This window comes from Hyperolius riggenbachi, chromosome 11 (assembly GCF_040937935.1).
Source record: "Hyperolius riggenbachi isolate aHypRig1 chromosome 11, aHypRig1.pri, whole genome shotgun sequence".
In the NCBI taxonomy this organism is placed as follows: Eukaryota; Metazoa; Chordata; class Amphibia; order Anura; family Hyperoliidae; genus Hyperolius; species Hyperolius riggenbachi.
This window is the reverse complement of record NC_090656.1, coordinates 680,821-702,867: the sequence shown is the minus strand read 5'-3', so window position 1 is coordinate 702,867 and position 22,047 is coordinate 680,821. Positions and strand designations below refer to the sequence as shown.

Here is a 22,047-nt window from a genome sequence, read left to right as displayed (position 1 = left end):
TCCGTGACTTAGCTGAAGATGTGTGCGGCTTGTGACTCCCATGCACAGTAATCTGTGACTGAGCTGAAGATGCGTGCGGCTTGTGCCTCCCATGCACAGTAATCTGTGACTGAGCTGGAGATGTGTGCGGCTTGTGCCTCCCATGCACAGTAATCCGTGACTGAGCTGAAGATGTGTGCGGCTTGTGCCTCCCATGCACAGTAATCCGTGACTGAGCTGGAGATGTGTGCGGCTTGTGCCTCTCATGCACAGTAATCCGTGACTGAGCTGGAGATGTGTGCGGCTTGTGCCTCCCATGTACAGTAATCTGTGACTGAGCTGAAAATGTATGCGGCTTGTGCCTCCCATGCACAGTAATCTGTGACTGAGCTGAAGATGTGTGCGGCTTGTGCCTCCCATGTACAGTAATCCGTGACTGAGCTGAAGATGTGTGCGGCTTGTGCCTCCCATGTACAGTAATCTGTGACTGAGCTGGAGATGTGTGCGGCTTGTGCCTCCCATGCACAGTAATCCGTGACTGAGCTGAAGATGCGTGCGGCTTGTGCCTCCCATGCACAGTAATCCGTGACTGAGCTGGAGATGTGTGCGGCTTGTGCCTCCCATGCACAGTAATCCGTGACTGAGCTGAAGATGCGTGCGGCTTGTGCCTCCCATGCACAGTAATCTGTGACTGAGCTGAAGATGTGTGCGGCTTGTGCCTCCCATGTACAGTAATCCGTGACTGAGCTGAAGATGTGTGCGGCTTGTGCCTCCCATGTACAGTAATCTGTGACTGAGCTGGAGATGTGTGCGGCTTGTGCCTCCCATGCACAGTAATCCGTGACTGAGCTGAAGATGCGTGCGGCTTGTGCCTCCCAAGCACAGTAATCTGTGACTGAGCTGGAGATGCGTGCGGCTTGTGCCTCCCATGCACAGTAATCTGCGACTGAGCTGAAGATGCGTGCGGCTTGTGCCTCCCATGTACAGTAATCCGCGACTCAGCCAGCTGCAGGCGTCACCGGGGCTGACCGCGGCACAACAGAGCGGACCAGGAGGACACAGAGGGGTCTACATTAAAAATCAGTGCAGCCAAAGTTCGGCGCAGGGTGACGCCACCTTGGCCGCAATTCATGTTATCTCCCAGGTGATATTTTTGCACCTAATCAATAACATGCCATCTAACAGAAGAGGTACAGAGGCACAGAGGGGGTACAAACAGGCGGGAACATAGAGTTGGACAGAGGGGAGACATAAAGGGGCACAAAGGGGGGGGGGCAAAGAGAGGCTCAAAGGGAGACAAACAAGCATGGGGGGGCAAATAGGTACATGGGGGACAAACAGGCACAGCGGGAGACAGAGAGGCACAGAGGGGGACACTGGAGGCAAAGACAACGGAGATGACACAGTGTTCCGTCTTAAGAACGGATTCAGGTTCAGAACAAACCTACAGTCCCTATCTCGTGCATTAATCGTGGACTACCTGTACTCTCTAGGACTCCCATATCAAGAAAGTGGGAAGCCAATAATATTACTAATCACACCATATGGTAACATTATATGTAAGTATAGGAAAGCCTCTGCTGAAATCTTCCCAATATGGTCTGTCTGGACACCATTGTAGTCCCTCATCACATGAGCCGTACACAGCATGTGCATTTCAGCCATTTGCTAGTAACAGTGCTGCAGACATAGAGTGGCTAAACTACAACTGTGTCTGTTTACTGAGTAAATGGGCAAGAATCTCAGCTATTATTTGTTTCTACAGTTAGGATACTGTACAAAATGGTGGCGGCTTTTTAATGGTACACCGAATACAAGCTGACCTATAATCCTACTCTTCTGCCTTGGGGCACAGACAGGACAACCATGATTTCCAAAACATGTCAGATTCTAACACTCCAGACCACATGGCAATTCATCACTTTCATTCAGTCCACATTAAAAGAAATCAGGCCCAAATGAGCTGTGTTCAGAGACAGTGGTTTTTGGAAGTGTTCCTGAGATGATTCATTCATTTCTAGAACATAATTGCCTCTGATTTTAATGCATTGCCATCTGAGGCCCCGCAGACCTCGGCCATCCAATACCGGCTTTAAGCCTTGTCCCTTGTGTTCAGCGACCTCTCTGGATTATGTAAGATTATGTACTGCAGTGGCCCGCAAACCAGCTGGATCGCAAACGTCACAGCAGCACAACGGATTGGACCGCAAGGACAACGAAGAAGCTAAGAGACTACAGGAGACTGGAAGAATCCCTAAGTAAGGGCCAGTTTACACGGATGTCTCATCCCACATGAACAACGTACTTCATTTCCCGAAGGCTGTCACATGCTATTCTGCATAAAAGCATTTGACCGAGACGACGTGGGATTCCCGTGTAAACTGGCCCTTACCTGGGGCTTCTTCCAGTCCCCTGTAGTCTGTTAGCTTCCTTATTGTCCTTGCAGTCCAATCCTCTGTGCTGCTGTGAAGTTTGCGATCCAGCTGGTTTGCAGGTCATTGCGCATGCGCTGTTCCGGGGAGTGCACCTCCTCCATCAGGTTCCCATAGCGAGGAGCGTTCTGCACAAGTGCAGTTACAGTCTTAACGGACGACCGCTTGTTTCCTTTAGTGCTGGGACCCACTAGAGGGTTTTTGGCAGTGTTTTGGGGTCATTTTCAATCGCTAGCAATTTCCAAAAACGCTTTGCCAATGTAAGTGGATAGAGCGGATCCCACTGGAGCGATTGTGATTAGGAAAATCGCAATCGCAGGACATGCAGCATTTTGGGAGTGTTTCCATTCTAATGTTATTGCTTAGGAGCAGGGAAATCACTTCTAAAATTGCTTACAAAGTTCTACCACTAATCAATAGCTACCGCAAATCGCTACTGCAGATCGCCAGTGATTGCGATAGCGTTTGCACTTTGTAGAGGGTCCCAGGTCCTACTTCTGAGAGACTCGGATCCTCTGGGATGCTCTTTTTATACCCAATTATGTTACTGACCTGTTGCCAATTAACCTGATTCATTTTTAGATGTTCCAGCAGATGTTTTTCTAGTATTACCGTCTTTTGTAACATCTGTCTCAACTTGATATTGCATTCTGTTTTTATTGTGTTTTACACAATGTCCCAACTTCTTTTTTTGCAAATGGCGTTGCACATTATTATTAACCACTTTACCACCCGCGGTGCGGATATCTCCGTCCCTTTTTCCACCCTGTCAACACCAGGGACGGAGATATCCGCACCTCCCGCTGCTCCCGCCGCTGTCCGCGCGCCCCTGTGCTCATGCACGCCACTGCCCGCTCACCTGGAGATCAATGAACGGGAAAAAACTTTCCCGTTCGTTGATCTAAGCGCCCGCAATGATCGGCTGCTTCTATGAGAAGCAGCGCGATAATTGTGAACAAAAAAAGTCTCTCAGCCTCATAACACTTCCTGCAAGCATCCTTCCGATGCTTGCAGGTCGCATAAACAAAAAGTTACTGTGGCCATCTTGCGGCCAAATAGTAAAACTACACCCTAAAGCATTTTTCATATATATATGCATAGTTTTACACAAAAAAATTAACTCATTACCTCCCACACTCCCCAATTTTATTTTTTTTGTAATTAAAAAAAAAAATTACAATAAAAAAAAAGACATAAATAGTTACCTTAGGGACTGAACTTTTTAAATATTTATGTCAAGAGGGTAATACACTGTTACTTTATAAATTATGGGCTTGTAATTAGGGATGGATGCAAAACTGAAAAAAATGCACCTTTATTTCCAATTAAAATATTGGCGCCAAACATTGTGATAGGGACATAATTTAAACGGTTTTATAACCGGGACAAATGGGCAAATACATTTCATGGGTTTTAATTACAGTACCATGCATTATTTAAAAACTATAATGGCCGAAAACTGAAAAATAATGAATTTTTTCCCAATTTTGATGAGTGATAAGTAATGATAAAGTTATAGACGAATGAATGGAAGGAGCGCTGAAAGGTGAAAATTGCTCTGGTGCTCAAGGGGTAAAACCCCTCAGTGGTGAAGTGGTTAAGATTGCTACATGAGGCATATACAGAATGTATACTCTTACTAATATGATGTCTGAAAGTTTCCCCAGGTGTGACAGATCACTGATTTTTCTTGGACTACCAAATACTGTTTATATGATATTTATCTGCAACTTTGTACTGATGTATTGGCTGTGTCTGCGGTTGAGCAATGTGTACTCAAACAAATAAACTTGTTACACTTCGTTTAAAAAAAGGCGTCCGTGTGTTTGTTAAATAATGAAGAACAACTTGCATTCATAAAACCCATTTATGTTTGTAATGTGGCCATGAACTCTCTGCACAACACTGCAAATAATTAAGGCCGCATCACTGTTCTTGTATTAAACTGAAGAGACAAGACGAGGGCACAGAGAAAATGTTACCAGCCGGCCTTTAATGTCCAAACCCTGCCTTACAGTTGTTTCATGGTAGACATACCACATAGTCCGCATTTACAGAAGTCAGATGACTAATGGGGTGGACATTCGGAGAGGCCGGGTGACATTCGGGAGGCTGGGTGACATTCAGAGAGGCCGGGAGACATTCGGAGAGGCCGGGTGGACATTCGGGAGGCCGGGTGGACATTCGGGAGGCCGGGTGACATTTGGAGAGGGTGGGTGACATTCAGGAGGCCGGATGGACATTTGGGAGGCCGGGTGGACATTCGAGAGGCCGGGTGGACATTCGGGAGGCAGGGTAGACATTCAGGAGGCTGGGTAACATTTGGGAGGCTGGGTAACATTTGGGAGGCCGGGTGGACATTCGGAGAGGCCGGGTGGACATTCGGGAGGCCAGGTGGACATTCGGGAGGCCGGGTGACATTTGGAGAGGCCGGATGGACATTCGGGAGGCCGGATGGACATTTGGGAGGCCGGATGGACATTCGGGAGGCCGGATGGACATTCGGGAGGCCGAGTGGACATTCGGGAGGCCGGGTAGACATTCAGGAGGCAGGGTAACATTTGGGAGGCTGGGTAACATTTGGGAGGCCGGGTGACATTCGGGAGGCCAGGTGGACATTCGGGAGGCTGGTATCCTCCTCTCTGCACGCACGGTTTAAATACATCCACACATTCTGGGACTCCTCTCGCCCCGCCCCGACGCCTCCTGGCATTGCAAGTCATTGGCTACATCCGAGCTGCAGATTAGAGGATATCAGCCTTTCTGCTGTCCGCCCCTTTTTTCATCTGATCTCTGACGATGTGGTATGTCTACCACGAAACCGCTGTAAGGATGCAACAGCTAAAGAGACTCTAAACCTCTTAAAATTCCACTTTTTATTTAACAATCCCCTTCTACACTATCACCCCATGTAAAACTCCACTATCCCACGGCAGAACGCTGTTTTTAACCCCCGGGGCAATGTTGGAGGAGTGCTTTCTTGTAGAGGCAGAGCTTAGCGATGTAATTGTGCCTCTACTCACGTCAGTCCCCGCTGATCACCGCCTCTCCCCGACCCTCTCAGTCTTCTTTCACTGAGAGGGGCGGGGGAGAGGCGGAGATCCGCAAGGATTGACACGAATAGAGGCAGAGCTACAGTGGTAAGCTCTGCCTCCCCGGGCAGCAAAATCCACAAACCAGGAAAGTTGTGGATTTTTGCCCTGGTGTTTGGGGGGGGGGGGGGGGGGTGTTTGAATACAGCGATCTGCCGCGGGGATGCAGCGTATTACATGGGGTGAAAGTGTAGAACGGGATTGTTAAATAAAAAGTGGAATTTTAAGAGGCTTCAGAGTCTCTTTAAAGGGTAAGTGCAGTAGCATGTGGCATGCGGAGATAATCATGTGGACAAATAGTGCCAATTCTACTTAAAGAGACACTGAAGCGGAAAAAAAAATGATATAATGATTTGTATGTGTAGTCCAGCTAAGAAATAAAGCATTAGGAGCAGAGATATATGTCTAATATTGTTTCCAGTACAGGAAGAGTTAAGAAACTCCAGTTGTTATCCATGTAAAAGAGCTCTGACCCGGTCCCCGGTGATGACGTCAGAGTGACCTGGAGGTCGCTCTGTACTGCGCCTGCGCGATCGGCGCTGTCAATTACCGCCACGTGGACCGGAGCGGACTGCGCAGGTGGTAGTAGTTCTGCAACTACGCAGTCCATTTCGGCCCACGTGGCGGTGATTGACAGCGCTGATCGTGCAGGCGCAGTACAGAGCGACCTCCAGGTCGCTCTGACGTCATCACCGGGGACCGGGTCGGAGCTCCGGCAAACGGTTGCGCACAGAGCTGCAGCGAGGGAGGTCTTGGGAGCTTGGGGCTGGAGGAAGCCCCCAGTAAGTAGCGTTTATTTTAGTAACATTTGCCTGACAACTCCTTCAAACTGCTGCCATTCTTACATTATTTATGGCAGAGGCTTCAAACTTGCTACAGTCAGTCATTGGGTGACTGGGGTCCAAATTCACTAAAGGGGTGGGGCCACAAACAGCCAATCAGATTTCCTTGCTGGAAAAACTGCTTCCATTCACACATTTTTGATGCCAGGAACTTGAAAGCTCACAAACTTGGTCATTGAGTGACTGTGTGTCAACGTCACAAAAAGTGGGCAGAGCCAAAACAAATTTCACTGGTCAATATAAACTGCAGCCATTCTTACACTGTTAGTGGCAGGGTTCTCAAACTTTGCACAGTTGGTCACTGGGTGACTGGGATTCATATTCAGAAAAGTGGGTGGAGCCTTCAACAACCAATCAAAATTCACCTGTTGACTTTCAAGGGGAATATTTTAATTGCTTCCATTCTTGCACTATTAAAGAGAACCCGAGATGGGTTTTATTAATCCTATTAGCAGACAGAGGCTGTGTCTGCATATAATGCCCAGCCTCTGTTGCTATACTGTGTCCCCCAGGCCCCCCCCCCCCCGCGCTCTGCTGTCCCCCATAAATCATATGCCAAGCTGTGTACATCCACACTGTCACTCTCCGCTGCTCCCTGACTGCGTCCCTTCCCTCCAAGCCAGCCTCTGTGTGCTAATAGGATTATTAAAACCCACCTCAGGTTCTCTTTAATAGCAGATGCCTCAAACCTAGTACAGTTGGTCACTGGGTGACTGGTGTTCAAATTCAGAAAGGGGGCGGAGCCACAAACAGCCAATCAGATTTGTTTAAATTCCAATGGGAATATACAAAATATTGATACCAAAGACCCCAAAGCTCATAAACATGGTAATTGAGTGATTGTATTTCAAGATTAGAGAAAGTGGGCGGTGCCAACAACTACATTTTTTACATGGGAAAATATAAACTGCAGCCATTCTTATACTGTTAATGGCAGGGTTCCCAAACTTACTCTGACACACTTACAAACTGACACAGGTGGCCACTGGGTGACTGGGATTAAAATTTAGAAAGGGGGTGGAGCCTACAACCGCCAATCAAAATTCACCTATTGATCTTCAAGGGGAATATTTAAATAGCTGCCATTCTTATACTTTTAATGGCAGATGCCTCAAATCTGGTACAGTCAGTCACTGGGAGACTGGAAAAATTCTGAAAAGTGGGCGGGCTACAAACAGCCAATCAGATTTGTTTAATTTCAATGGAAAATGCAACTTATTGATGCCAAAAACCCCAAAAGTCATTGAGTGACTTTATGTCAAGGTTAGAAACAGTGGGCGGAGCTAAAAACAACTATTTTTTTACATGGGAAAATATAAACTGCAGCCATTTAATGGCAGGGTTCTCAAACTTGACACAGTTGGTCACTCTGTGACTGGGATTAATATTCATAAAGGCCTCAAACCTGCTACAGTCAGTCATTTTGCCAATAAAATGTTATTTATAGTCTTCAGCAAGCACTTCGCTAGCCAAGTATGGCCCCCAAGTGCCTCTGGTCCCCTCTGATCACTGCCAATTGCCGCCGGTATACGTACCCCCCAGGGATCCTGCGATGGCGCAGCCTCCCAATCAGCGCCAGGCTCTGCTATGGGGAGGATCGGAACTGCGCATGACGTCATGTCCGATCATCGCCATAGCGACAGTAAAGCTGCATGGAGAAGCTGCGGCTATCACGGGATCGCAGATTGGTAAATATTACCGGCAGAGATCGGGGGGATCAGAGGGGACCGGAGGTACCTGGGGGGCATACTTGGCTAGCAAAGTGCTTGCTGAAGACTATTATTACTATTATTGATTTATAAAGCGCCAACATATTCCGTGGCGCTGTACAAAGTAAGAAACAAACGTGGGGTACATAATAATACAGACAATGGTGTACACTAATATACAAGATACATAATTAGTGACAAAATACAAAAAAATGATACAGAATACAAAATACAGAAGTGGTAATGACAGTGATAAAAGTAACATGATGAATAAAATGTATAATGATTTCCAAGACACAAAAGGGGGAGAGAGCCCTGCCCTTGTGAGCTTACAATCTAAACTATAACTATAAATAACATTTTATAGGCAAAAATCCTCCCGCGGACGCAGACATTGAAACTGCATACCGCCAGGGAGATTAAGTGACTGGAGTCCAAATTCACTAAAGGGGCGGGGCCACAAACAGCCAATCAGATTTCTTTGCTGGATAAACTGCTTCCATTCACACATTTTTTATGCCAGGAACCCGAAGGCTCACAAACTTGGTCATTGAGTGACTGTGTGTCCAGGTTACAAAAAGTGGGTGGAGTCAAAACAGCTTTCCCTGGGAAAATGTAAACTGCAGCCCTACTTCACTGTTAATGGCAGGGTTCTCAAACTTAGCATAGCTGGTTACTGGGTGACTGGGATTAATATTCAGAAAAGGGAATGAAGTCTACAAAAGCCAATCAATATTCACCTGTTCATTTTCAAGATAATATTAAAATTGCTGCCATTCTTGCTCTGTTAATGGCACAAGCCTCAAACCTGGTACAGTTGGTCATTGGGTCACTGACACCAGCCAAATACATACACAGGCAACGCCGGGTCATCAGTGGTTGGAGACAAATACAAATTTCCCTGGGAAAATGTATACTGCAGCCATTCTTACACTGTTTCTGGCAAAGTTCTCAAACTTTGCACAGTTGGTCTCTGGGTGACTGGGATGAATATTCAGAAAAGTGGGTGGAGCCTAGAGAGGACAATCAATATTCACCTGTTGGTTTTCAAGATAATATTAAAATTGCTGCCATTCTTGCACTGTTAATGGCACAAGCATCAAACTTGGCTGGTACAGTTGGTCATTGGGTCACGGGGGTTTAAATTCAGAAAAGGGGGCGGAGCCAAAAACAGCCAATCAGATTTGTTCTTATTGATGTCAAGAACCCGAAAGCTCACAAACTTGGTCATTGAGTGACTGTGTGACCAGGTTACCAAAAGTGGGCGGAGCCAAAAATTAAATTCTCTGGGAAAAATATAAACTGCAGCCATTCTTATACTGTTAATGGCAGGGTTCCAAAACTTTGCCCTGATGGTCACTGGGCGACAGATTAATACTCAGGGAAGTGGGTGGAGCCTATAATAGCCAATCAAAATTCACCTGTTGATTTTCAAGGGGAATATTTAAATTGCTGCCATTTTTCCACTGGTAATAGCAGATGCCTCAAACCTGCTACAGTTGGTCATTGGGTGACTGGGGTTCAAATGCTGGAGAGGGGCGGAGCCACAAACAGCCAATCTGATTTGTTTAATTTCTATTGGAATATACAAATTATTGATGCCAAAGCTCACAAACGTGGTCATTGAGTGTTTGTGTATTAGGGTTAGAAAAAGTGGGCGGAGCCGACTCCAGCCAAATACATATCCGGGCAACGCCGGGTCATCAGCTAGTAAGTAGATAAATACTTGCTCTACTGACATAACACATGTATTGCCCTGTCCACTTTTTGATTTTAGTGGTTTTTCTACAGTAAAAAGAAAAGAGAAAATCCTTCTTAGCATTTTCCATTTTAAGTGTGGCTGTTTTGAAGCCAATTCTGGTGTAATTCCCTCCCTTACTCTCCTCTGCCTGATTTGCCCGCTCTTCACTATAGAAAGTGCATTGTCTCAGCATGAGAAATACTGGCCAATCAGAGAGGAACAGAGGTGTGGGAGGGGAAAACAGGAGGGAAAGAGGCTCCAGCCAATCAGGCTGCATTAGGTAAGTCTGAGGGGAAATAGAGAAGCAAAAAAGGACAGCCCAGCATGCCCTGCAACTTCCTTTTTGAGTACCAAATAAGAGTCAGGTAAACTGGGGAATGATCATTTATCAACAAGAAAAGTAATAGTGATTTTAGCTTTTGGATTACCTGGTTAGCATCCTTATTACTTGTTTACCAGATAAAAATAAATAATTGTTTTTTTATTTTATGCCGGACAGTTACACTTTAAGCAATACCAGTTGCCTGGCAGCCCTGCTGATCTCTTTGAGAACGGGAGTACGGAAGTAATTAAGTGTTCACCAGGCAATCTGCCCTCACATCTTATATGACCCAAGTGAGGCTTACAGACTTTTGCCACCAAATGTCAGACAGTTTTTAAAACAGTTTCAGGCACAGTTTTTAAAAAAATATTGCTACATGCATGGCGAATGCGCAGTATGTCCGTTCTGCTCCCCTGTGGCCGTGTAGTAATGTGAAAGGACAGGAGTGTGCTTGCTCCTGTGTCCCGTTGTGAGGGCTGATTGGAGACGCAGGGGGGAGTTAGCGCAATCTTGTCCTGTGACATCACTACGTGGCCACAGGGGAGCAGGACAGACATACAGCGCATGCGCAGCGCTGTATGTCTGGGTTTGGAGTCACCAAAGTCACCCAAGACAACGGGACGGACCGGAGAAGAGCGGCGAGGGATGGAGGAGGGGAATGGGAGGTGTGGTGAGTATTTGTTACTGCCCCCTCCCCCACCCACTACAGCTTCAGTTTTTACCAGATCCTTTCGCATCTGGTATCCTCTAAACTAATCTCAAGAACTGTCTCACCTTACCTATTTCTCACTTCCACTAAGGAAACATAATTCATAAGATAACATATACAGCGAAGCTCCCTTTATACAGAACTCAGACAACTGTCTCAACCAACCGGCGTGCCTGAGGGGATAACGGGACAGTGTTTGAAGGGTTTGCAGGGTACTGTAGGGTAGAAAATACTTCCCGAGCCTCCAAGCCACATCTTCTGCCCTTCCTGCAGCTCCCTTCGGCTTTCCGGCATCCATGCGCAGCTCCTGGCGTGTCACGTGACCTGATGCTTGGCAGGTGACACGCCGGGGCTGTACACAGAGGACGCCAGAAAGCCAATGGGATCTGCAGGAAGGGTAGAAGGCAGCGCCTGGAGGCTCGGGAAGTATTTTCTGCTGCGTGGGGAGCTTTTTCAGTCAGTTGCTCAAGCAAACCGTATCCGGCATCAGCCAATCCCCGCATGTGCTGGTTACAGGGGACTTTACTGTAATAAGAGGTGAATCATGAAGAAAAACGGATAAGGAATTATAATATATCTCTTTTACACAAGCTGCTGCAGGAAGTGCCGTCACTGCCTCTTATGCTGGGTACCCACGATACGTTTTACCGCTTGATTTTCCATCCGATCGTTTTTTTTCGCTCGAGTCTCTCATTTTCCGCTTATTTTTCTTATCTTTTTTAATTCACTTCTATTAGAAATCGACCCAAAAAACGATTGGAAGGAATATTGGACATGTTGGAAATTATCTATCGAGCCCATCTATCGAGCGGAAAAACGTATGGTGTATTCCCAGCATAAGTTCCGTCTGTACACAGGCTAGGTGAGCGATAGTGCTTGATGGACTTCCAACTGAAGTCCTTCTGATTGGAGGGCAGAGCATGATAACAAAACAACTTAACTTGCAGTCTTCACCACTGGGAATAGGAGGCACGGATCTACGCAGCTCTGATCATGTGCGTAGCCTGGGAGTTCTAATTGATGGGGATTTAAACTTCAGAACTCAAATCTCTGCTGTGGTGAAATCATCCTATTTTCACCTGAAGAACATTGCAAAAATCAAGCACCTCATACCCCCAGAAGATCTGCCAACCTTAGTCCACGCCTTCATCACATCCTGACTGGACTACTGCAATGCTCTCTACACTGGCCTTCCAAAAAAGGTCTTGTACCGCCTACAGCTGATACAGAATACTGCTGCCAGACTGCTAACCAACCAACCCCGTCACTGCCACATAATGCCAGTCCTGCATTCCCTTCACTGGCTACCTATAGAATGGAGGGTCCTATTCAAGATCGGCCTACTGACATTTAAATCCCTGAATAATCTAGGCCCTGGATACATGAAAGATATGTTACAGCTGCGTAGCAATCCCCGCATTCTCAGATCCACAGGTTCTAATAATCTAGTCATACCCAGAGTCCACTTGGAAACTTTTGGTCCCAGAGCCTTCTGTCATGCTGCCCCTACGTTTTGGAACTCCTTACCTCAACAGATCAGGACAGCCCCATCCCTGGACGTGTTTAAATCCAGACTGAAAACCCACCTGTTCAGTCTGGCATTTGCAGAAATATAACTTTTGTTGTGTGAATACTTCATCCTACTAATTACTGAATCTGAGAGAGCCTAAGCGCTTTGAGTCCTATGGGAGAAAAGCGCTATAGAAATGTTATTGTACTGTATTGTATTGATGGATGTGTGAAACAGGCTTAACACTGGCCAGAGCCCACCCCCTAAACCTTCAGCTCCCCTAAATGAAGACATGTTTGATCAAACACCATGTCCTAGCATCTCCAGTACACAACCACTTAGCAGAGAATATACTTGCTATATTTATCTCGCGCTGACATACCATGCAGTGCTCTACAAAGTAAACAGAAGCATATACATCTGAGAAGCAGAGCTAGATGATATTTAGGTTGTGCTCCAGGCTGGCTGCTGTATCTGACATATCACAGACCAGCACAGAGTTCATAGACCACCTCTGCATACAGATATTACACCAGATAAAGGTGAAAGCAATCTCACATTTTTCCAGTATAAACACAGAGCTTTGCATCGCTCTCTGCCAGAGGTGAACAAACATGGAGGCTCCGTTGGGGCATTGAACCACTGATGAACGGCGTGTGGGATAGTTGGGTGTTTTTGGGCAGAGTGTAATGAGCTAGTCTACATAGCTGCATGATGTAGCTACAGTCCCATGTAAATGTTACACTGTTCCCTTACACTATATATACTGGTGACCATCACCACTGAAGATGCAGAGACAAGGGGAGGACCCCATGTACGCTCCTTAGCTTCAGGGGGCCTAGTGTAGGTGCAATCACTGCATCCCCAATTGCTCAGCTAAGTCTAAAGGCGGACACCAGGACCCATATGCAATTCATATACACTCACCTATAGGATTATTAGGAACACCATACTAATACGGTGTTTGACCCCCTTTCGCCTTCAGGACTGCCTTCATTCTACGTGGCATTGATTCAACAAGGTGCTGAAAGCATTCTTTAGAAATATTGGCCCATATTGATAGGATAGCATCTTGCAGTTGATGGAGATTTGTGGGATGCACATCCAGGGCATGAAGCTCCCGTTCCATCACATCCCAAAGATGCTCTATTGGGTTGAGATCTGGTAACTGTGGGGGCCATTGTAGTACAGGGAACTCATTGTCATGTTCAAGAAACCAATTTGAAATGATTCGCTCTTTGTGACATGGTGCATTATCCTGCTGGAAGTAACCATCAGAGGATGGGTACATGGTGGTCATGAAGGGATGGACATGGTCAGAAACAATGCTCAGGTAGCCCGTGGCATTTAAACGATGCCCAATTGGCAATAAGGGGTCTTAAGTGTGCCAAGAAACCACCCCACACCATTACACCACCACCAGCCTGCACAGTGGTAACAAGGCATGATGGATCCATGTTTTCATTCTGTTTATGCCAAATTCTGACTATCGAGACTCATCAGACAAGGCAATATTTTTCCAGTCTTTATCTGTCCAATTGTGGTGAGCTTGTGCAAATTGTAGCCTCTTTTTCCTATTTGTAGTGGAGATGAGTGGTACCCGGTGGGGTCTTCTGCTGTTGTAGCCCATCCGCCTCAAGGTTGTGCATGTTGTGGCTTCACAAATGCTTTGCTGCATACCTCGGTTGTGACGAGTGCTTATTTCAGTCAACGTTGCTCTTCTATCAGCTTCAGTCGGCCCATTCCCCTCTGACCTCAGGACTGCCGCATACTGGATGTTTTTCCCTTTTCACACCATTCTTTGTAAACCCTAGAAATGGTTGTGCGTGAAAATCCCAGTAACTGAGCAGATTGTGAAATACTCAGACCGGCCCATCTGGCACCAACAACCATTCCATGCTCAAAATTGCTTAAATCACCTTTCTTTCCCATTCTGACATTCAGTTTGGAGTTTAGGAGATTGTCTTGATCAGGACCACACCCCTAAATGCATTGAAGCAAATGCCATGTGATTGGTTAATTAGATAACTGCATTCATGAGAAATTGAACAGGTGTTCCTAATAATCCTTCAGGTGAGTGTATATTTCCACACCTTGTCATAAAATGCATTTTAAACCACCAGCAAGCATGAACATACTCAAAGTAACTTTGATAGCAGTTTTTTTCACTAACTTTTTGGTACATTTTCAATTGTAATATGCTGAAAAGTTATTTAAAGAGAAGATAAAAATGATCTCCTAGGAGATAAATCAGGAAAAAAACTAATTGCATATGGCCCTAAGCCCTAGGCTAGCCCTAGCTTAGCCCTGGCCCTAAGCCCTAGCCTAGCCCTGGCCCTAAGCCCTAGCCTAGCCCTGGCCCTAAGCCCTAGCCTAGCCCTGGCCCTAAGCCCTAGCCTAGCCGTGGACCTAAGCCCTAGCCCTGGCCCTAAGCCCTAGCCTAGCCATGTCCCTAAGCCCTAGCCTAGCCCTGGCCCTAAGCCCTAGCCTTGCACTGGCCCTAAGCCCTAGCCTAGCCCTGGCCCTAAGCCCTAGCCTAGTCCTGGCCCTAAGCCCTAGCCTAGCCCTGGCCCTAAGCCCTAGCCTAGCCCTAAGCCCTAGCCTAGCCCTGGCCCTAAGCCCTAGCCTAGCCCTGGCCCTAAGCCCTATCCTAGCCGTGGACCTAAGCCCTAGCCTAGCCTGGCCCTAAGCCCTAGCCCTAAGCCCTAGCCTAGCCATGGCCCTAAGCCCTAGCTTTGCCCTGGCCCTAAGCCCTAGCCTAGCCCTAAGCCCTAGCCTAGCCCTGGCCCTAGCCTAGCCTGGCCCTAATCCCTAGCCTAGCCCTGGTCCTAAGCCCTAGCCTAGCCCTGGCCCTAAGCCCTAGCCTTGCACTGGCCCTAAGCCCTAGCCTAGCCCTGGCCCTAAGCCCTAGCCTAGCCTGGCCCTAAGCCCTAGCCCTAAGCCCTAGCCTAGCCATGGCCCTAAGCCCTAGCCTAGCCATGGCCCTAAGCCCTAGCCTTGCCCTGGCCCTAAGCCCTAGCCTAGCCCTGGCCCAAGCCTAGCCCTGGCCCTAAGCCCTAGCCTAGCCCTAAGCCCTAGCCTAGCCCTAAGCCCTAGCCTAGCCCTGGCCCTAGCCTAGCCGTGGACCTAAGCCCTAGCCTAGCCTGGCCCTAAGCCCTAGCCCTAAGCCCTAGCCTAGCCATGGCCCTAAGCCCTAGCCTTGCCCTGGCCCTAAGCCCTAGCCTAGCCCTAAGCCCTAGCCTAGCCGTGGACCTAAGCCCTAGCCTAGCCTGGCCCTAAGCCCTAGCCCTAAGCCCTAGCCTAGCCATGGCCCTAAGCCCTAGCTTTGCCCTGGCCCTAAGCCCTAGCCTAGCCCTAAGCCCTAGCCTAGCCCTGGCCCTAGCCTAGCCTGGCCCTAATCCCTAGCCTAGCCCTGGTCCTAAGCCCTAGCCTAGCCCTGGCCCTAGCCTTGCACTGGCCCTAAGCCCTAGCCTAGCCCTGGCCCTAAGCCCTAGCCTAGCCTGGCCCTAAGCCCTAGCCCTAAGCCCTAGCCTAGCCATGGCCCTAAGCCCTAGCCTAGCCATGGCCCTAAGCCCTAGCCTTGCCCTGGCCCTAAGCCCTAGCCTAGCCCTGGCCCAAGCCTAGCCCTGGCCCTAAGCCCTAGCCTAGCCCTAAGCCCTAGCCTAGCCCTAAGCCCTAGCCTAGCCCTGGCCCTAGCCCTAGCCTAGCCGTGGACCTAAGCCCTAGCCTAGCCTGGCCCTAAGCCCTAGCCCTAAGCCCTAGCCTAGCCATGGCCCTAAGCCCTAGCCTTGCCCTGGCCCTAAGCCCTAGCCTAGCCCTAAGCCCTAGCCTAGCCCTGGCCCTAGCCTAGCCTGTCCCTAAGCCCTAGCCTAGCTCTGGCTCTAAGCCATAGCCCTGGCCCTAGCCTTGCCCTGGCCCTAAGCCCTAGCCTAGCCCTAAGCCCTAGCCTAGCCCTGGCCCTAGCCTAGCCTGGCCCTAAGCCCTAGCATAGCCCCGGCCCTAAGCCATAGCCCTGGCCCTAGCCTAGCCCTGGCCCTAAGCCCTAGCCTAGCCCTTACCCTAAGCCCTAGCCTAGCCCTGGCCCTAAGCCCTAGCCTAGCCCTAAGCCCTAGCCTAGCCCTGGCCCTAAGCCCTAGCCTAGCCCTGGCCCTAAGCCCCTTATTCAGTTCTATTCTGTGCAATGCAAACCTCTGCCGGCAAATCTTGTTTATTCAGTAAGGGGAAGCATCTGGATTGTGAAGAGTTTTCCTCACCAGAGGGGATCCAATGCTGGGAGCCCCACAAATCCGACAACAAGGGCTTGTCAGCGGTGCCTGCAGGTGCAGTAGCAGCTTTCCAATGGGCTCCAGCAGAAATAACGATCTCCAATCGGGACCACTCTACTGCACAGACACAGACGGTTATCACCTGCACAGCAGAGCAAACCAGATCGGGCTCAGCTATTACTGCCGGAGCGGGAAGCCCCCTAGTGCACCTGCCAGCACCGCGGAAGGTAAATATTATGGTCTGTGTGGCTGCAGGGGAGCCAGTGCCGGAATAAGACTGTGCAGGAGGAAGGGGGGGGGGCTTTATTAGGATCCAGAGGAGTTTGCATATTCTCACCGTGTCTGTGTGGGTTTCCTCCGGGCACTCCGGGTTTCCTCCCACATCTCCCCCCAAAAAAACATACAGATGAGTTAATTGCCCCCCCTTCCCCCTAGACTGTGGTAGTTATTAGATTGTGACCACCTCTGAGGGACAATAAACTCTGTACAGCGCTGCGGAAGATGTTGGCGCTATATAAATACAAAATAATAATAATAATGCAGAAACTAGTGTAAGGATTCATAAACTACCTTACTACTGAGGGACTAGGCAGAGAAGTGATATAATCAATATATTCATCATGGCTATGCTCACATTTACCAGTAGTTTATTTTGCCTTTTTTATCCTCTCTTGTATACAACCCTCCCCGGCTGCCACAGCAGTGAATGGAGAAAGGGAGCTGATCACAGCAGTGAATGGAGCAGTCCCGTTACCATAACACAGACAATCAGTTACTTTATAAAACAAAAACAGCAACAAGAAGATCAGAGCTCAGAGGGACACAGAAGAGGACAGAAGTTTGGCACTCACCCTCAGCTGGTACCTCAATGTGAGGATCCTGCCTGGTCCTGCCTGGTGGTGATGGTCTCCTCTGATGATCCTCAGTACTCCTCAGTACTCCAGCATGTGAGCTGCAGACAGCCCAGCAGAACTATGCTGTGTATGCTGCACCCCTCTGTACCCCAATGTGAGGATCCTGGTCCTGCCTGGTGGTGATGGGCTCCTCTGATGATCCTCAGTACTCCAGCATGTGAGCTGCAGACAGCCCAGCAGAACTATGCTGTGTATGCTGCACCCCTCTGTACCCCAATGTAAAGATCCTGGTCCTGCCTGGTGGTGATGGGCTCCTCTGATGATCCTCAGTACTCCTCAGTATTCCAGCATGTGATCTGCAGACAGCCCAGCAGAACTATGCTGTGTATGCTGCACCCCTCTGTACCCCAATGTGAGGATCCTGGTCCTGCCTGGTGGTGATGAGCTCCTATGATGATCCTCAGTACTCCTCAGTACTCCAGCATGTGGTCTGCAGACAGCCCAGCAGAACTATGCTGTGTATGCTGCACCCCTCTGTACCCCAATGTGAGGATCCTGTCTGGTCCTGCCTGGTGGTGATGGACTCCTCTGATGATCCTCAGTACTCCTCAGTACTCCAGCATGTGATCTGCAGACAGCCCAGCAGAACTATGCTGTGTATGCTGCACCCCTCTGTACCCCAATGCGAGGGTCCTGCCTGGTGGTGATGGGCTCCTCTGATGATCCTCAGTACTCCTCAGTACTCCAGCATGTGAGCTGCAGACAGCCCAGCAGAACTATGCTGTGTATGCTGCACCCCTCTGTACCCCAATGTGAGGATCCTGTCTGGTCCTGCCTGGTGGTGATGGACTCCTCTGATGATCCTCAGTACTTCTCAGTACTCCTCAGTATTCCAGCATGTGAGCTGCAGACAGCCCAGCAGAACTATGCTGTGTATGCTGCTCCTGTCTGAGTCCTGCTCACTCTGCCGGGGTGAGATTTGGGGTCAAGAAATGGGGAGGAGACGCAGCAGCAGCAGAACAGCAGATACAGATCTGCAGCTGTGACCCGTCCCTCTCCTGGCAGCAGAGAGCAGCACATGGGCTGATGGTGAGCTGTCTACCACTTCATGCTTTCATTATTGCATCTCTGTAAACACTTTCTGCACAGTCATCCCTTGTGTCAGCCAAGAGTTTACTGCTGGGCTGTGTGCTGAATCTGATCAGCTGCAGACTGTTGTGTGTGTGTCTGCCAGGCTGTGTGCTGATCAGCTGCAGACTGTGATGTGTGTGTCTGCCAGGCTGTGTGCTGATCAGCTGCAGACTGTGATGTGTGTGTCTGCCAGGCTGTGTGCTGAATCTGATCAGCTGCAGACTGTTGTGTGTGTGTCTGCCAGGCTGTGTGCTGATCAGCTGCATACTGTGATGTGTGTGTCTGCCAGGCTGTGTGCTGATCAGCTGCAGACTGTGATGTGTGTGTCTGCCAGGCTGTGTGCTGATCAGCCGCAGACTGTGATGTGTGTGTCTGCCAGGCTGTGTGCTGATTAGCTCCATACTGTGATGTGTGTGTCTGCCAGGCTGTGTGCTGATCAGCTGCAGACTGTGATGTGTGTGTCTGCCAGGCTGTGTGTTGAATCTGATCAGCTCCAGACTGTGAAGTGCGTGTCTGCCAGGCTGTGTGCTGATCAGCCGCAGACTGTGATGTGTGTGTCTGCCAGGCTGTGTGCTGATCAGCCGCAGACTGTGATGTGTGTGTCTGCCAGGTTGTGTGCTGATCAGTCGCAGACTGTGATGTGTGTGTCTGCCAGACTGTGTGCTGATCAGCCGCAGACTGTGATGTGTGTGTCTGCCAGGCTGTGTGCTGAATCTGATCAGCTGCAGACTGTTGTGTATGTCTGCCAGGCTGTGTGCTGATCAGCTGCAGACTGTGATGTGTGTGTCTGCCAGACTGTGTGCTGATCAGCCGCAGACTGTGATGTGTGTGTCTGCCAGGCTGTGTGCTGATCAGCCGCAGACTGTGATGTGTGTGTCTGCCAGACTGTGTGCTGATCAGCCGCAGACTGTGATGTGTATGTCTACCAGGCTGTGTGCTGAATCTGATCAGCTGCATACTGTGATGTGTGTGTCTGCCAGGCTGTGTGCTGATCAGCTGCAGACTGTGATGTGTGTGTCTGCCAGGCTGTGTGCTGATCAGCCGCAGACTGTGATGTGTGTGTCTGCCAGGCTGTGTGCTGATTAGCTCCATACTGTGATGTGTGTGTCTGCCAGGCTGTGTGCTGATCAGCTGCAGACTGTGATGTGTGTGTCTGCCAGGCTGTGTGTTGAATCTGATCAGCTCCAGACTGTGAAGTGCGTGTCTGCCAGGCTGTGTGCTGATCAGCCGCAGACTGTGATGTGTGTGTCTGCCAGGCTGTGTGCTGATCAGCCGCAGACTGTGATGTGTGTGTCTGCCAGGTTGTGTGCTGATCAGTCGCAGACTGTGATGTGTGTGTCTGCCAGACTGTGTGCTGATCAGCCGCAGACTGTGATGTGTGTGTCTGCCAGGCTGTGTGCTGAATCTGATCAGCTGCAGACTTTTGTGTATGTCTGCAAGGCTGTGTGCTGATCAGCTGCAGACTGTGATGTGTGTGTCTGCCAGACTGTGTGCTGATCAGCCGCAGACTGTGATGTGTGTGTCTGCCAGGCTGTGTGCTGAATCTGATCAGATGCAGACTGTTGTGTATGTCTGCCAGGCTGTGTGCTGATCAGCTGCAGACTGTGATGTGTGTGTCTGCCAGGCTGTGTGCTGATCAGCCGCAGACTGTGATGTGTGTGTCTGCCAGGCTGTGTGCTGAATCTGATCAGCTGCAGACTGTTGTGTGTGTGTCTGCCAGGCTGTGTGCTGATCAGCTGCATACTGTGATGTGTGTGTCTGCCAGGCTGTGTGCTGATCAGCTGCAGACTGTGATGTGTGTGTCTGCCAGGCTGTGTGCTGATCAGCCGCAGACTGTGATGTGTGTGTCTGCCAGGCTGTGTGCTGATTAGCTCCATACTGTGATGTGTGTGTCTGCCAGGCTGTGTGCTGATCAGCTGCAGACTGTGATGTGTGTGTCTGCCAGGCTGTGTGTTGAATCTGATCAGCTCCAGACTGTGAAGTGCGTGTCTGCCAGGCTGTGTGCTGATCAGCCGCAGACTGTGATGTGTGTGTCTGCCAGGCTGTGTGCTGATCAGCCGCAGACTGTGATGTGTGTGTCTGCCAGGCTGTGTGCTGATTAGCTCCATACTGTGATGTGTGTGTCTGCCAGGCTGTGTGCTGATCAGCTGCAGACTGTGATGTGTGTGTCTGCCAGGCTGTGTGTTGAATCTGATCAGCTCCAGACTGTGAAGTGCGTGTCTGCCAGGCTGTGTGCTGATCAGCCGCAGACTGTGATGTGTGTGTCTGCCAGGCTGTGTGCTGATCAGCCGCAGACTGTGATGTGTGTGTCTGCCAGGTTGTGTGCTGATCAGTCGCAGACTGTGATGTGTGTGTCTGCCAGACTGTGTGCTGATCAGCCGCAGACTGTGATGTGTGTGTCTGCCAGGCTGTGTGCTGAATCTGATCAGCTGCAGACTTTTGTGTATGTCTGCAAGGCTGTGTGCTGATCAGCTGCAGACTGTGATGTGTGTGTCTGCCAGACTGTGTGCTGATCAGCCGCAGACTGTGATGTGTGTTTCTGCCAGGCTGTGTGCTGAATCTGATCAGCTGCAGACTGTTGTGTATGTCTGCCTGGCTGTGTGCTGATCAGCTGCAGACTGTGATGTGTGTGTCTGCCAGACTGTGTGCTGATCAGCCGCAGACTGTGATGTGTGTGTCTGCCAGGCTGTGTGCTGATCAGCCGCAGACTGTGATGTGTGTGTCTGCCAGGCTGTGTGCTGATTAGCTCCATACTGTGATGTGTGTGTCTGCCAGGCTGTGTGCTGATCAGCTGCAGACTGTGATGTGTGTGTCTGCCAGGCTGTGTGTTGAATCTGATCAGCTCCAGACTGTGAAGTGCGTGTCTGCCAGGCTGTGTGCTGATCAGCCGCAGACTGTGATGTGTGTGTCTGCCAGGCTGTGTGCTGATCAGCCGCAGACTGTGATGTGTGTGTCTGCCAGGTTGTGTGCTGATCAGTCGCAGACTGTGATGTGTGTGTCTGCCAGACTGTGTGCTGATCAGCCGCAGACTGTGATGTGTGTGTCTGCCAGGCTGTGTGCTGAATCTGATCAGCTGCAGACTGTTGTGTATGTCTGCCAGGCTGTGTGCTGATCAGCTGCAGACTGTGATGTGTGTGTCTGCCAGACTGTGTGCTGATCAGCCGCAGACTGTGATGTGTGTGTCTGCCAGGCTGTGTGCTGATCAGCCGCAGACTGTGATGTGTGTGTCTGCCAGACTGTGTGCTGATCAGCCGCAGACTGTGATGTGTATGTCTACCAGGCTGTGTGCTGAATCTGATCAGCTGCATACTGTGATGTGTGTGTCTGCCAGGCTGTGTGCTGATCAGCTGCAGACTGTGATGTGTGTGTCTGCCAGGCTGTGTGCTGATTAGCTCCATACTGTGATGTGTGTATCTGCCAGGCTGTGTGCTGATCAGCTGCAGACTGTGATGTGTGTGTCT

At 49.5% G+C, this 22,047-nt stretch overlaps 1 protein-coding gene across 1 annotated transcript in view; it reads right to left on the bottom strand.

Annotated features, from left to right (window-relative positions):
* IL34 (interleukin 34) overlaps window positions 1-18,396 on the bottom strand; it is a 125,271-nt gene extending 106,875 nt beyond the window's left edge. The window contains exon 1 of the mRNA XM_068259580.1: window positions 17,453-18,396. The gene's annotated coding sequence lies outside the window, so the exon portion shown is untranslated. The remainder of the gene's footprint in view (window positions 1-17,452) is intronic.
* Window positions 18,397-22,047: the final 3,651 nt, after the last annotated feature.